The 16,394-nt window shown below is 51.4% G+C and overlaps 1 protein-coding gene across 2 annotated transcripts in view; it reads left to right on the forward strand.

Moving 5' to 3' along the window:
- Positions 1 to 738: 738 nt before the first annotated feature.
- LINGO1 (leucine rich repeat and Ig domain containing 1) overlaps positions 739 to 16,394 on the forward strand; it is a 152,300-nt gene continuing 136,644 nt past the window's right edge. Inside the window, exons 1-2 of one of the 2 annotated variants that reach the window (XM_088172358.1) lie at positions 739 to 1,235; positions 15,983 to 16,154. The gene's annotated coding sequence lies outside the window, so the exon portion shown is untranslated. Of the gene's footprint in view, positions 1,236 to 15,982; positions 16,155 to 16,394 lie in introns of those variants that run through there. The other variant, XM_088172356.1, reaches the window with a different exon arrangement.

Genomic DNA, 16,394 nt, shown 5'->3' on the forward strand with positions numbered 1-16,394 from the left:
TCGGGGTGGAAGGAGTAATGAAGCAGAGGCAGCCAAAGGCGTCTACCAGCTTGGAAGGTGCCACAGGAGCAACACCTTCACTGATCGGAGCAGGGCAGCTCAGAGCACCTGGATTAGGGCTGGGAATCTGCTGCCATCACTGCTTGGTCTGGATTTTCACTGGGAATGGCACACAGCTGAGCCACCAACTCCAGATTTTACCTCCTGCATGAAATTATTCTCGATTCCCTGTGTATTCTAGGGCCTGCCTAAGGGATGGGTGAAGAATCTGCTGATGAGGACTCTAATCAGTTTTGAGAGCAGGTAATTTCTCAGCTAGAGATCATCTCCAAACAGGAAATCAGATTCAGGAGATATCTGCTTTATGCAGCACATCATGGTGGACTCAAGCAAAGCTTGTGGTAATAAGCAGAGCTGGAATAAGAAGATCATTATTAACATCATGCATTAATTATTTTACAATCCTCCTACCAGGTGTGCTTTCCTATCTCACTCATCTCTAGTATTAATAGAACAGGAATAATTCTAGACCCAATCCTGGCATCTGGGCAGGTTTTTTTTTGGTGATGTTTCTCCATTCTGAAACTGGAGGAAAGATGTTCCCTGCCTTCATTGTGCGTTTACAGTTTGGCAGCGTGCCTGGGATCGTAGTAAGACACAAAAGCAGCTGAAGGAATCGGCCACTGGATGGAGCCTTAAAGGTCATAACAATTGCCGGCTCCGGTACAGATGGTGCTCACTGATGAAAAACACCAAGCGGGAAAGCAGCGAGCATCAGGGCTGCGGGATGCTGCAGAGCCCAAATCCACCGCCCTGATCCCATCTCTAGACACCTGAACCAGCTGCCAGCACATCTGCCTGCTCCTGCCCCCGGGTCCTGCCCTCACTGTGGTGGCTGTAGATTGCACGGGACAGGGATGCACTCACACTCCGGGATGCTCTAAAACACCTACCTCACCAAACACCTTGCTTCATTCCGGCAAGACAAATAGAGATAAGTGACTGTGTGAAGAGAATTCCAGTTTTGATTAAAACCCACAGACCTGCAAGCCTCGGCTCCCGCTTGAATAAGGATGAGGATAATATTGGCAGGGGAAAATGAAAACATCTGATGATATCTGAAGCAGAAGTGTGGCAGGGTGTCAGCTTTGGGAAGGGGGCTCACAGCTTTCTCCTGGACAGGGTCTGATGTGCCAAGCCCTTCGCGGCTCCAATTCCTGCAGACCTGGGAAGGGGTAAGGCAAACTCAGCCGGTGGGATAAGAATTTTCTGGATGAGTGGACGAACGCGCTCACTAAAACGGGCTCTGCAGGGGGGACGAGGGCCATCACTGGGTCCAGCTGTTGGGACTCATCCTCATGGCACAGCCAGCCGCTCAGGGAGTGATGGAGAGCTACGGGGACACCGGTGCATCTTGGAGGGGATGTCAAACAGCGCTCCCTCTGTGCAGGCGCTCTCCCTTTAAAGCAATCCTGGGGCCGAGAGCGGGGAGGAGGCGGGGGCGGGCGGGGGGCGCGGCGCCTCGGTTCGGCGGCGGCTGCTGCGGGAGGTGGCCGGCGCCGCGGCGGCGAGCGGAGCCCGGCAGTAGCCGCCAGCCCCGGGGTATGCGGGTGAGCGGGAGAGGAACGCGGAGGAAGGCGGAGAGCGGCGGGGAGCGGGGCGAGGGAGCCCGGCCGAGCCCTCCCGAGCGGCGGAGGATGCGCCGAGCCCCGGGGAGTCGAGCCCAGCTGCAGCGCGGCGCGTCCCGCCCGGCCGCCGCCCCAGCCCGCGCAGGTAACGGCGGCCGACGGGATCGGGGGCACCGGAATGCGGCTTTGTCGGGGGAGACTGTCCATCCCCCCGGAGGCAGGGGGGACACCCATGGTCCCTGGGGACCTGCGGCTCTGCAGCTCATCACTCGGCAAATGGGACTCGATCCCCTCGCAGCGAGGCTGGGATGAGGGAAGGGTACCCCCGCGGAGTGAAGGGCTCCCCCGGCGCGAAGAGCTCCGTGGGGCAGGCAGAGGCAGGGTCGCCGTGCTCTGGGCTCCCCCAATGCCCCAAGGGGCTGGAGGCCCAGCTCGGAGCGACGGCAGATGCTCAGTGCCAACCTCAAAACCTCCCCGATCGAAGCTCGGCTTTGAGGTTGGATGCATCCAGCAACCTGAGGCAGCTGGCGCGGGAGGTAGGCAGAGTGTGGCATGAGGTGACAGGTTCCCATCTTGCCACCTGCTCCCCGAAACCGGCCAACTTTGGGCTGATGCTGTGGGGCACCCGCCCCCAGTGGTGCCGGTGGGGGCAGTGGGAGCCAGTCCTTGCTCAAACTAATGCTAGAGGAGACGACAAGGGTGCCTGGAGCATCACAGCTGGGTCCCTAGGGACTGCTGGCTCCGTGACGGATGATACCCCAGGTTTGGCGACAACAGGGGGTCGATTTGATCCCAGACACTTTGTTTCCGGCTCTCTGTTCATCAGGGATTCTTGCCCGGCTAGGGAAGCTGCCTGCGTGCTTCTTACATCTTGCTCCCCTGCTAAATTAGGGCAAATTGCCAAGCTGACCCCCTGCTCCCTTGCTCATGTCTCTATTGAGAAACTGAGTCTCATCTCATGTTCCTCGACTTGTACAGGAGCAACCCACCACAACAGCGATTCGAGGGCCCCAGGGCTCTTCTTTTATCTGCTGCGCTGCTAACGGAGGAGAGAGAGGTTTAATTATCCTCAAGTGTCAGTTCAAGATAGATCTGCTGGGACACAGCTCTTGGCAGGTGCAAAATAACAGGACGTTTTCATGCATGGGAGGCTGAGCTGGGAACAGTTCAGTGGTTTAATTGGAAGGGTTCATATCAGGGTACAGAAAATGGGACGGTGCAGGCTCCAGCAGTCATCCCGGTGCTGCAGCTGTGGGAAGGGAAGAGAAGATGGATGCTGAAGGCTAAGAACTTTCTCTGGTGCATTGTTTTGTGAGATTGGAGCAGAGCGGGTGCTCCAGGCTGGTAGCACGACCTCAAGCCCATGATGTCCTGCGACCTGCGAGATGCTGATGTGTTTTCAGTCCCACAGGTTTCTCAGCTTTTCAGTCGGTTCCCATGAGAGTCCTTGCAGGGCCGCCGGGAGATGTGCCCTGTTTTATGGGGCATCCGAGAGCTCAGAATGAGTGAATTGCTCCAGAACCAGGGCACTCTGGCGCTGTCTCCTAGGCGAGTGAGGTGCAATGGCCTCAGGGCTTATGGAACAGCTTTTCCTCCCTTCTCCTGCCAAAATCTCTGCAATGGTTACAGGAGCTCTCAAGCATGTGAAGAGTTTCAGTTTTCTAAATCCATGGAGAAAAGCGCTTCCCTCACCAAACAGCTGTGGCATGGGCATTTGACTCTCAGGGGGATTTCTCCTGCCTGGGCTGCAGTGCTGGATGCATGGAGCATCTGTCTCCTCATCTCCTGTCCAATCCATGTCATGGTGGTTGGTCCCTGGAGCCAGATTTGGATCAGAAAGCAGAACTTCCTCCAGCTGAGACATCCCACAATGGCCATATTGCTACCACAAAATGAGACCTCTCTGTGTCCAGATCCTGTCATCAGCCACTCCATGGGACACTCCAGAATGAGGAAGGAGTATTTTATTTTATTTTATTTTATTTTATTTTATTTTATTTTATTTTATTTTATTTTATTTTATTTTATTCCAGATATGCTGAGCTCTTCTCTGTGCTTATTCCTAGGGGACTGTGGGACAGTTGTAAAGAAACAGTGCCCCCGTCTCTTCTGGCTCCTTGGAGGGGATGTGGTGTCTTGATTTTCTGGTGAAGTCATAGTGTTGTGCTGTTGTAGTTCGGTTCCTTGTTTTAGGGTCCAAGATAATGACTTAGCTTCATTTCAGTGCTGGCTGCAACAAGCCAGCCCTCATGCAGTTCCTACAAGCAGGAAACAGCAGTTGGCATTAGAGGTCTGGGGTTGGTCCTGTCTCATCAACAGCAATCGTGTTCTAACCCCCCTGCTAATTGCTGTGTCTTTTTCTGACACTGTGAGAAAACAAAATTCAGACAACAACAAGTGAGTTTTGTAGCTGTGCTGAGATGGTGTTTTCAGGAAGACCCAATTATTAAATGTCATTTTGGCATCATCCCCTTCCCCTTGTGCTTGGTGAATGCTGCCGTTTGCTTGTAGCCATGCTCCAATCCTGCCAGAGTCAAATCCCTCCTTAGCAAATCTGCATGAGTGAAACTTATTGGTTGTTGCTTGGGTGAAAACCTTACGGATACTCCTGGTGCTGTGACCTATGTGGTGCTGGCCCTGATGCAGGAGTGCTGGGTGTCTGGCTAGTTGATGGCTTGAGGGAGGGCAGCTCTGAGAGGAGGCTTTCTGTCCTTTGTCTTGGTTAACTGTGCCTGAGTCTCTGACAAAGGCATTTTGGAGGTTTGGAGATTGAGCAGCAGAGGCTCCTCCTCACTTCTCCTTGGAGGTCAAGCATCTGGGTGATGGGCTGGACCAAATAAGAGCAGAACCCTCGCTCATTTCAACTACAACAATCTTTTGGTGCCACCTGTGACAGGAACATATTTAGACTTGATATATATCCCACGCCTTGACTTTGGGCTTTGGATCAAGGCGTAAGAGCTTTTGATGCTTGCACACACAATAAGGGAAAAAAATTAAAACCACAATCCTCAAAATGTTTGCAAATCCAAGAGCTTATCCTCACCCTGGGTAGGCAAAACTAACCAAGGGTAGGATCAGTAGATCACAGAATCATCCACTTTCATCATCAAACATCAGGGCTGGGACATAGCTAGCGTGGAGCAGTATAACCACACTGAGTCCTTGGGAGGATGCTCAGGATCTGGCACCATGGGTTTTTCCTGTAATACCTTTACAGTGAGCAGCTTGGCAATCAGCAGGGATCCCAGCCATACATGGATGGGGTTGAGCTTCAGGTGGGTGTGATGAAGGAACAAAGGCTGCTTGTGGTACAGAGCACACTCGCTGAATGAACCTCTTTCTGGGGCTCTGCGAAGGACTGTGGCTCATTCAGGACCAAATGGGATGAGCTAATGCAAGCCCCCACCTTTATCAAAGGGGTCTGATAACTTCAGCCAATAACTGAAGTGCTGAGAAGGGAGAACACCCACACTTTTAGCCCAGGGAGGAGATTTAGGCCATCCCTACAAAGCTGAGAACATCCTATCTGCAGATCTGCACATCAGTGGCAACAGTAAAAACAATAAAGGGGCTGGTTATACAGCATCCCATCACTTTAGCCACTCTCCTACATCCACTTGCCACCAAAGCTCCTCTCCAGTGAGGCCAGTCCCTGCTGCTGGTGAGCAGGGGCCATCCTCTCTCTGTACCTGGTGTGATAGGGAGATGGAGTAGTATGTATGGCATTGTATGGTGAGGTGTGAAGGGATCAGGCTGTCCTGGCACATCAGCATCAGTTGTGCACGATACCCAGAGGCAGCCACTGCTGAAGGTGACTATGTGGGGTGTGTGTAGCAGCAGTGGGAAGAAGATGGGCTGGCATCTGGCCATCAGATCTGTCCTTCTGCCACGATGAAAGCCAACTCAGAGCCAGAAGTAGGGCAGGTGGCATCTCCCTCACTGGCGCTCGTGTTGAGCTAGTCTGGTGTGTGCTCCACAGGCAGCAGCGAGCCCAGGTTGCCCTGGGGCAAAGTGCCAGTGGACCAGAAGAGCACATCTCTTGGTAAAGCCAGCAGGGATTCAGAAACCCAGCCCACAGGGAGCACTGCGAGGCTGAAGGGTTTTTTCCAGCATGTTTGGATCTAGGACATCAGCTGGAGCAACAGCATAGCCTGAGCACCCCAGTGGTGTCAGAGTCTGGGGTCAGGTCAGTCCATCTGGAGTTTCATGGCATTATCTCTTAAATGCCTTTAACTGCAATAGGATGGCCTGACTGATTGGATTGTGCTCTGTAATTAATTAGCTGGGTGCTCTGTATGGGAAGCAGCATCAGTGGGATGAGAGGGGGGGAATCTGCTGGCAAGAGCTGTTAAGCTTCAGATGTCCATTTCTCATTAAACCAGCCTTGTGCAGCATTAGTACCTGGGCACAGGGCTTAGCTCTGGAGTCGTGGCCCTTTTCCATAAGAGACAGTGTTGTTTTGCTGCCTGACCATTCCCCCAGAGCCTGTATCCTGAGAGCCCCACCTAAATTCCCTGGCCTCGGGGACCAGTGGGAGGGAAGAGCTTGTTCGTGCTGGGATGTTTTGGGGGTGGTGAGGGGATGCCCCCTCCTGTCAGGGTGACAGACCCTGCAAGGACTGTAGGATGGCTTCAGGAGTTAGGGGCTGCTGGGCATGGCTGGCAGAATTCCCATTGCTCTTCCTTCCCACACTGGAGCCCATGGGCTTCTCCCCACTCCCCTCCTCCTCCCAAACCTGCCTTGCCTCTGCTCAGCTTCTTTGTCTACTTTTAGCATCCAGTTGTGTCTTTAAACAGACAGCATCCCCCTTAGGGTGGGTTTTTTCCTTTGTGTTTACTGTGGGGATTAATCAGGACCTGCAGCGTAAGGGAAACCTGCAACCAACAGCTCCTTGTTTATTGTTTGATTTGGGAAATGCTGCTGGGCTGCACTCATGTTTCAAGTCTGTGATTTTTTTAAGGGGTGCATTTTAGGAGTGTTGTGGGAAGAAGGGGTGTCCCTGTCTGCCCTGGGCATGGCATCCTTTGGGCCTGAGGTTGCTCCCTCTCTCGCTGGGTCCTGTATGGGTGGAGGAGAGAGGGCTCTTCTCAGGGTGCCTCCCCTGGGAGTTGAGATCTGTTTTCTGCTCGGTGCCCCCACCAGTCCATCCAACACCCATCGGTCTGTCTGCAGCTCCCAGGTTCATCCAGCGCCCATTTGGAATGTGGTGAGCTGTGATGTTTGCTGCAACCAGGCACCTCCGTCCTCTTGTAAAATTTCAAGCTGGCTTGTGATGGGGAAACTGAACTTCGCCTATAAGTGCCTGCTCAAAATGGTTCCTTCCCCTGTGTTTAGGGGTCTGGGATGGGCTCTCCTGCTCCTGTATGCTGCAAAGAGGTGGGCGTGGAGGAGGGTAGTGTAAAACTCCAGAGGGTTGTTGTTGCCGCCAAGCTGGAGTTGTAATGCCCTCTGCTCCAAGGGCTGATAAATCTTGGAGGAAAAAAACCAAAAAACAACAACAAAAAAAGTCATGTGTCTGCTCAGCTTAACCCTCAAAGGAAAACCACGTCATTTTAAAAAGAAAAGCTGTTAAAAATAGAATTTTTTAGCAGAGAATGACAGAGGAGTCAATGAGCTCTGTTTCAAGATCTGGGAAACAAAATGCTCCAGGGGCTGTGAAAGGAAGTCTTTCCTTTTCCAACTCCCTGAGTGTCAGGTGTGGCTCTTTCAGCTTGTTGTTTTCCATCTGGTTGTGTCAGATCCAGCCAGGCTGTGGTGGTCGTTGGCTGCTCCCAGCTGCTACTGCTTGCTGGAAATTCACCATCTTGGGAAGGGGAAATGCTGTGACTCAGACTTGTGTTACATCTTACCTTGGGTTTCCCACTTGCCAGCAGGGCTGAAGGGGAGGTGGTAAGCCCCATGGAGCATCCCTTCCTTATTTATTTAATTTTTAATTGGCTAAGGAGCCCTCTCATTTGTTTCGGTTGTGACTAATGAGACGTGCCTTGCTTTGACAGCGTGTCACAAGCAATAAATTTCTCAGGAGCTTCTGGCCTGTGTGGATGCCCTCCTGCTCTCGCCTGGCTCACCCTCCTCCACGTCACCCTGTGCCGCTGCCCCAGCCCTTGAGTGAAGGAGAGGAGGGTCGGGATGAAGAGGTCTGGGTGTGGAATTGGTGATCTCTTTGGGCTGGCCTCAAGCCTGGGGATTTTGGGGTTTCCTGTATTGTTTGTCTGGGCTGGAAATTGGAAAGTAGAAATCGTCAAGGACCTGGACAAGCTGTTGTTCAGCAGCGTGACCTCTGTTGCGTTTTCCCAAAGACCTCAGCTGTGCCTCAGGGTGTGAGCCTTGTTCCAGGCTCCAGCTAATCTCACCAGGGGCTTGGGCTGGCTGGCAGTGAACCAGCATGCCAGTGAAGATCCTATGGAAGACTTTCATTCCCATTAAAAATGCAGTTTTTATTTGAAGGATTTGCAGGAGCATGCTTCCTTTGGTGAGGAAAGAAGGGCATGGTCTCCAATAGGAAAATCTAGATGGACCCATTATTTTCAAGGTATTTCCTACGAGGCTTTACCAAAAGGGGCCTGGTTGCTGCAGGGGGGTGCAGAGCTGGAATTCTCTCCTTACCATCCAGCTGAGGTCAGGATGTGGGGTGCAGCCCTCCTGGGATCCTTGCTCTGGAGCATCCTTGTGTGCATTAGGAGCATATAGCTTAGGTGTTATGTGATACTGATACAGGTGAGGAGAAGGGTCATGGGCGAGCTGAGGGTTGCCACCCTGGGGCAGAGATGCTCGACCACATCTGACCAGAGCAGAATGAGTTTCGATGCTGCTTTATGTGAGGGCGTGCTGTTTGTCACCTCTTGCTGGGTGACACTAACCTTCACTCTCCTGGAGTCGTTAAGGGACTGCTTGAGGTTTCAAATCATTGATGGGAAGCACTAACTATTAGCACTTCTTCTCTTTGTATTCGTGATGGATTCTCTTTAGGCGTTGCTCTTAGTGGCTCTCCACTGTTAGCTTTTGTTTTCTCCTCAATAGCTTGTCTAATAAACGCCATTATCTTGGGCACAAATCTACTTCATGTCTCAATTCCACTTGGCGAGAGTTGGTAATAACAGCTGAACAACATCCTTTGAAAAGGGACTCTGTCACCAGCAGCCCTGGATGCCACTTCTCCGCTTCCCACACTTGTCCCCAGAGCAGATAAAGACAAGGGGAAGGCGCGTGGCCAGAAAGCAAAAGGGACATCCTCCTGATAAATTGGATGTCTGAGCAGTGCCGGCAGCAGTCAGTGCAGCAGCTCTGGGGATCAGGGCAGCTCGGGCCCTGCCACCTTGGTCATTAGAGGAGATGTGCTTTGTGGCCTGGGATCCTTCCTAATTCCAGCAGATTAGAGGAGAAGGATGGTGGTGAAAGGTGACGGCTTGCAGGGAAGATCAGGAGTATCTCTTACAGCTTGAAGGAGCTTCTTATCTGTGGCCAAATCAAGCTGTTGCCTCCCAGTCTGAATCTGGTTCTAAAAAGTCTTTAACTGGTAGCTGCTGGGTGCTTACTGGGTTTTGGGTCAGCCTGCAGGTCTGTGAGGGGAAGTATTAAGGCAGCTCTGGGTTTTGGCTGAAGGCAGCAAGTTCCCAGCCCATGGAGACCTGACCCTGATGTCACTGCAGTGACTTTGTTACTGTCCCTACTGCATGAGCAGATGAAGTGGAGGGCGAGCAGTTTTAATTAGAATAAACTCTATTTATTTCTGCTGGACCAGGCTGTGCTCAGCTGCTGTGTTTTCAGAGCTTCCCAAGGAGGATTTCCCATTCTCAGGGGGAAGGGGACCACTGATAGGAACAAGCTGCCACACCTTCTCTCAATTTCCCAATGCTGGGATGTCTGACTGCTTCTAGTATCTGTCCCCTCCCTGAGTTATAAATACTTTTTCCTCTCAGTGCCTACTGCATCAAATATTTTTTTAATGGCATTTTCTTTTTCTTTTTTTTCCTGACTTAGTTCTTGTATTTCAAAACATGCCTGCCACGCGCGTAGCACTCAGACATGCTCTCGGCTTCCCCCCAAATGTAATTGCTTTAAAACTGCAGATAGTTGGCGAAAGCAATTTTCTCTCCATTACGGAAGACTCCAGCTCCTCTCATCCTTCATGCAAGTCACTCTCCCCCAGCCCTGCTGTCTCTCTGCCACAGTGCAATGCTCAGCACTGGTGGTAGCTCCGCTTTCCCAAATGAAGCTCTCGCTTTTCTGGGCTCCAGTGGTGCACACTGGGGACCTCTCCGGGGGAAAAAGTGGCTTTTCTACTGCATCTTCTGCTGAGCAAGGGCAATGCTTGCTGGCAGCAAAGCCCTTCCCTTGGCCACACTGATGTCCCTGGTGGGATGGGTACCTGTGCCAGGCACGTGTTCACCGCGGTTTTGCAGCTCCACCACGCACACATTTAACATGCTCCTTCTGTCCGCAGGACGTGTTGGGCTTTCAAAGACATTAATGATGGAAAATAAATTGGAATCTGAGGGAAATAATCTTCAGGCATTCTCTGTAGGCCTTGTCTTGCCTTGCCTTCCTCAGCCATGTTGAAGGCTGTGGCTGGAGGGGAATATAAATGAGGAGGAGCCCCAGGCCTCTCTGATCTGTTTTGATGCCTTGTACTCAATGGGTCTTGCTGCAGGGAGCCTGTCCTCTCACTGGTGCTGATAAACCCAGGGGGGCTGGAGATGGTGGAAGTCATGAGGAGTTGCTGGACCTTCTTGGAGGGTTTGGGGTTCTGAGTTAAAGGGGGTTGAGCCACACCAGGTTTTCTGAGGTTTTCTGAGGGTCTGTGCCCTGCTTTGGGGGGGTTTTAGTGTCACTCTGGCATGAGGCAGCAGTTGTCTTTGGTTCTGCACGCACCTGTCCCAGAGAACCAGGCCCTTGTGTCAGCTTCCACACTGCAGGTGGGGTTAGTTCACAGGTAAACAAACCTGAACATGCTCCATGCACACTATGGCTGCAGTGTTCCCTGCCTTCTACTCAGATTCCTTAAGGTGCTGATCTTCTGCTTGGAGGGGAAGATGTGATCTTCCCAGGACCATCACCCACAGCAGGTAGGGATTGTGCTGATCATCACCCCTGAGATGTCCCTACTGAGGCCAGCAGCATCTCCAGAAGCACCCAGAAATGTCTTGTCTGGGCACCCTCACAGCAGAAGGGGATGCAATGGCTTTGTCAGCATCAAAGCTTTCGGTCTCTGGAGGAGAGTCGATGTGCCATAAAACCTGCTCATTTCTCCTGGCCTGCTCCTGCAAAGTGATTGTGGAGCTGCCATGGACTGGGAGTCCACAGGGAGCCATAGCTCACACTGGCCTCTGGCAAGAGGCTGTTAAAGCACCACTGCCTATCTTAGATGGGCCCTGGGCTGCTCTTGGACGTGAACCAGCCTTGTAATGAAAGCCTTCTCTATGTCTGTTTGTTTTCTGAGCATCAGTTTAATGTCTGAAAAATCCTGCTGCAGCAGAGCCCGAAACACTTTAAAGACACTGCAGGAGAGGAGGGGACTCTGTAGGGACCCTGCCTATGCCAGGTGTGGAGAGAAACCTGGCCAGCCACCTCAGCTAGCTTCCTACTCCAAGGGATTTGGCTTGGTGTGTTGAGGGAAACATTGAGCTTTGCTGTGCCTGCAGCACAGATCCGTTTCTGTGAGAGCCTGGTAAATACCATGTCCTCGCAGACTTGCATATTTGGAGATGCCTGTATGAAGAGCTGAGGCTTTGGGTGGGGAGGATTCATGCTCTGAAACCTGCTGTAGTTGTCACATTAGCATGTTGAGTGGTGCTTGTGCATCTCTCTCTTAGGGGATGATGCTGGTGGCTTCCACTTCTCACTAGGACGAAGTCAAGGCTGTTTGGCTGTTCCAAGGTGCTCCACAGCTCCCCAAAGTGGCACTTCTTGCAGTGGTATCCTCCCAGTCACATAGTTCTGTGTTGTCTTAATGGTGTCAAGCTCTGAATGAGCTCGAGCAATTTGCTTTATAAAGCAATGCACTAAATATGTCAACACTCAGTGCATGTTTTTAATATAATATTTCAGATTGTTTTGAAAGAAGCCAAGATCCTGCTTTCCCTCTTCATTAGGAACGTTTTATGTGAAAGAGATGAACAATAGAGAGAGTTTGCCAGAGAGAAAGCTTTCCCAAGTATTTGTTGCTGCTGAGAAATCAGCTGCTTTTTACAAAAAAAACCCTCAACGCATAACTATCAGGGCAATTAAGCAGCTTGCAAGCTGCCAAGGAAGGTTGTAGAATTGGCTTTGCTGAAGATGTTGAGGCCAAGCTTGACCGTTGCCATTGGGTGTGCTTTAGGCACAGTAAATCCCAGTTTCCAAAGGGGAAATGGAACTAAGTGACCCACCAGTAGCCCCTGGCCTCCTGGGAGTTTCACACAGACAGTCTGAGCTGCTCTGGCATAAGCAATTCCAGGCTGATGGAGTGAGTGGGTTTGTGAATCTCATGCTGTTTCAGCCCAGAATTGATGGCTTTGGCTTTTAACTCACTTCCCGGCAGGACCAGGGGTGGGTTCTGTCCTGGTCTCCAGCTGGGAGACTTGGTCTCCTGCCATGGAAAGGGTAAGACCTTCTGCCTGCCTGGTTGCAAAACTCTGTCCTGGCTGGTGCTACACAAAAGAAAAGAAACCCAAAAAATCCCACTGCGGTACTTTCATCAGGGAAACTGGGTTCCTGTCTGTTCTCCAAAGAGTTTCTCTTTCATCACAAGTTAGAAGAAACTTAGAGGGAACTGAAAACTTCCCTCTTCAATGAGGACAGACCTAGAGAGATGATGGGAGGAAGCTATTTCCAAAGCCCCTGCCAGCCCTAGCTTTCTTTCCATCAGACCTCCTCAGCTGAGGTCCCAAGAGGTGTTGTGAGATGACTTCCTCATGAAAAAGAGAGCAGCCAAGAGCCTGGAGCCTTCATATCATGGAAAAGCATGTCTGAAAGGCAGGGAGCCCCAGCCTCATTAGCTGGGGTGGTTGGCACTGGGGAAAGTGGACCCTGGAGAGGGATTTGAGTGAAGAGGGCAATCATAGAGCCAGAATCAGCCCAGGAGAAATGCTCCAGAGGCGAGATCATGCAGATGTTGGCATGACAGCTGGCTGTGCTGGGATGTGGGCTGTGGTGGCATGCTCTGACCCAGGGCAGGAGGGAACTGGCTGGGTGGCTCTGAGGTGAGACCTGGCATTTTGTGTGTGTGCTCACTGCAAGATGCTGCTGTGCCAGGGGAGAGGGTCCCTGGGGATGCTGCTGCCCTGCTGCACCCAGGATAGGCAGGATCTGGTTTTCCTTCACGTCCTGGTAATCCTGTACTCAAATATTCTTTCTGCAGATCTGGTTTTTATCTTTTTTTTTTTTTTTTTTTTTTTTTACCACTTCTAAATGGAGTGTTTAAGCCTATTCTTTTGTTTTCTGTGAAAGAAGCAGTAAATCCTTTATCCTGCCTGGCTATTTCTGTGTATTTTCTCATTGTGCTCTAGCTTGTCAGCTATGTCAAAGCCTGGAAACCTTGGCCTCTATTGGACTTCAGACTTGGATTTCTCTGTATTTAACAACACTCCCTTGGACTAACAGTTCTTTTTTCCTCCCCTTGGTGTCTTTTTTTTTTTTTTTTTTAACTCTCAAAAAAACCACCTGGTTAAAAAAATTCCTGACAAGAGGAAGTGAGCAGAGTGGTTGTTGGGTTAATTCCCAGCACATTATGCTGGCAAGGAGTCACCGCCAGAATGTCCTCCTGTCCCCCTGTGCCTCGGGGGTTCCAGGGCTGCCCAGGGAAGGGGAAACCCCCGGGGTGAGGGAGCTTTCCAGAGATTAGCCTGGACTCAGCTGGTGCCTTATGCTCAGGCAGTGGATGTGATGAGCACAAAGACAGGATTTCAGCTGGATTAGCTGGGGAGAGGCGGATGGATGGCTGCCTTTGTGCCAGGGCTGTGTGCCAGCTCCAGCTGCCATGCCTACTCCTGGGAGCAAGTGTGGGGTGTCTCCCTGGGGGGATCTAATGGAGTGACAGCTATGCAGCCATCCCCGTGGCTGGAGAGAGGAAGAATGGGCTGTGGCACTGATGGCTGCAGGAGCCAAGTGAACTGCAACTCACTCTGTGCCCTGACAGTGGTGGCAGCAGCCTCAGGAAGCCAAGGGAGGCTGTAGAATTTGATTTGATGGAGATGCTGTAGGCCAGGCTTGATGACTAGGCCTGCTTTAGGCACAGTAAATCCCAGTTCCTAAAGGGGGAATGGACTAAATGACCCACCAGCAGCTCCTGGCCTCATGGAAGTTTCAGAAATATGGTCTGAGCTGTGCTGGCACGAACAATTCCAGGCTGGAAGAGTGAGAGGGGCTGTGAATCTTGTACTGTTTCAAGCCAGAATTGATGGCTTTGGCTTTTAACTCACAGCAGGACCATGGATGGGTTCTGTTCTGGTCTCCAGCTGGGAGCCCAGCAGCTCGTGACCCACATTCCCTGGGGTCAGCTCCACCAGCTGTGCTGGTGCTTCATGAATGCCATGGCAGCTCACCACACCGGCCAGCATGGGCGTTTGTGCAAGAACAAAAGAGTAAACCTTGGAAACTGTGATTAACTAGTGCAGCTAATTAGCAATGTGCTTGGCCTGGGCTGGAACTTGGTGAGGTGCCAAAATCAGAGGAGAAGCCACAGGAGAAACTCTGGAACCACTTTGGGGAGGAAGCAGGGAAGGGGAGAGGATGCTTTCCCAGCACCTCTTTGCAACTTGCCACACAGACAAATCAGACTGGGACTATCACTGGCCTTACACCCTGCAGGTGCTGCTGTTGCCATCCCCAGCAGCATCCTGCCATTCCCTGGTGCTGCCTGCGCTGAGAGATCACTTCCCTAGCCACAATCAGCATCAGGAGCTGGGTATTGCACTGGTGCTGCAGGTGTTAATAACTGAGCCCTGTTAGGGTCGGTGGGGTTGCCTTCCCCATGGAATAGGATCCTGCTTGCTCATCTTTCCCTGTGCTGTACAGCCTCCTTTTTCTTTGCTCTCCATTTGCAAATTAGTGCAAGGACCACGATCAGCAAACAAATTTGCAGCAAGCTCATGGAGGGCTTGGAGATTTGGAAGAATCCTTGGCAAATATTTGCCAGCCTCCACCACAAGCCTCGTGAATACTTTTCATGACAGAGAGATGCTGAGCTTAGCTGCCAACTTGGGGTAGGATGGCAGACCTTGGGTAGGGGATGGCTGCTAAAAAATACCTGAGCTAAGAGGTATTGTTCACCTTCATTGTGGCAGGGTGGAGATTATTTTATTGTATTTTCAGTAATACCATCATTTATTGACGGGGAGATGTGTAATAGTGCTTTTAATAATTTTTAAGGGTCTATTTTAATTAGGGAGCTTGGACTAGATGACCTCCAGAGGTCTCTTTCAACCCTAACAATTCGGTGACTGCAGCCGTAGCAGGATCACATCATTGCCATTAAAAGGTGGCTGCACCTAAATGTCATTTACTCAGCAAGATCTGAAGCAGTGCCCTTTGGAGTAATTGGGAAATGTAGCCCCTTTTTTGAGGACAGGACAGTCTATTTTTCAAGGTGCCATCACATTATTATTAATTTGTTAAACACTGACTGCTCAAAACTGTGTGAGACGCAAAAAGAGGATGTAAGGTGTGCCTTGGGGACCTCACCACTAAATAAATGTATTAAATCAAACTCTTGCTGGAGAAGAGAGTGCTGCTTGTGAAGGTGAAGCTGGTTAGAGAACGGGGGGATGTACCACCTCCATCAGCAAAGGGTCTTGCTTCCCTTTCAGTTTTGAATTCAGGAGGAGTGATCACAGATCAGCAGGTCAAGGATCTGCTTTCTCTTGGCATTTCCTAGGTGCCAGTGGAACCCCTTCACTTGTGAGCAATGGAGAGAGCTCCCCTTGTCTTGTGAGACCCTTGGCTGGGCCTCTTGAGCTGGGGGGTCCTTCCCTTGTATGTTCATGGTTGTGTGCATCAGCACAGGCTAGGGGTTGCTTGCACAGGTGAATTTGTGCCTTCTCTCCTTCCCCACTAATGATGCTGGAAGCATATAGCACCCTCTGAGAAACTGCTCCCAAGAATCACCCTGTGCCTGGCAGGAGCCTCTTGGGGTGTGCTGGACCTCTTCAGGTATCCACATTGCTTAGTGTCTAGATCTAAGCACATCCCACTGGTTTCCTCTCCTTTGGTGATGGGGAGGAGGTGAAATAAGAGCAATACAGAAAAATACAAATATAGTAAGTTCTTTACTTTTCTAACTTTCAAGTCAGCCTTTCTGGGGGGTTGGGTTTGCTTGGTATGTGCTTGGGGCCGCGTGTTTCCGGACTGACACCTTCTGTGCTTCCCACCCACAGCCCCCTGTGCCCGGGAGCCATGAGCTGCCCTCAGTGCCTGCAGAGCCGCCGGAGCAGCCCCTCAGCCACAGCCCCCCGGCACTCTTAGGCTTCCCTGCTCCCCTGGAAGGTGCTCATCGCTGGCGAGGAGAACCGGCTGCGCCTGCACCCGGCCTCCTGCATCCCTCCCAAGGTAAGAATGTCCGTGAAAAGCAAAGGAAACCAAATTTCACTTGGAAAATTCAAGTGAAATCAGGTTGTTGTTTGTGTCGTTGCATCTCCTACCTACTCCTCTCTCCCTTGTCTTGCTGGGAGGAAAGGTGCTGGCTTGAGAATGAGAACTTCTCTTGCAATTGAAATGTGAGTTTGAAGGCGGGGTAGTTGCTGGTGAAACCTGTTGCTTGCAGACTGTATCCCATTGGAATTTGCTCGT

The sequence above is a fragment of the Sturnus vulgaris genome, chromosome 13, assembly GCF_052056855.1.
Source record: "Sturnus vulgaris isolate bStuVul1 chromosome 13, bStuVul1.hap1, whole genome shotgun sequence".
NCBI lineage: Eukaryota > Metazoa > Chordata > Aves > Passeriformes > Sturnidae > Sturnus > Sturnus vulgaris.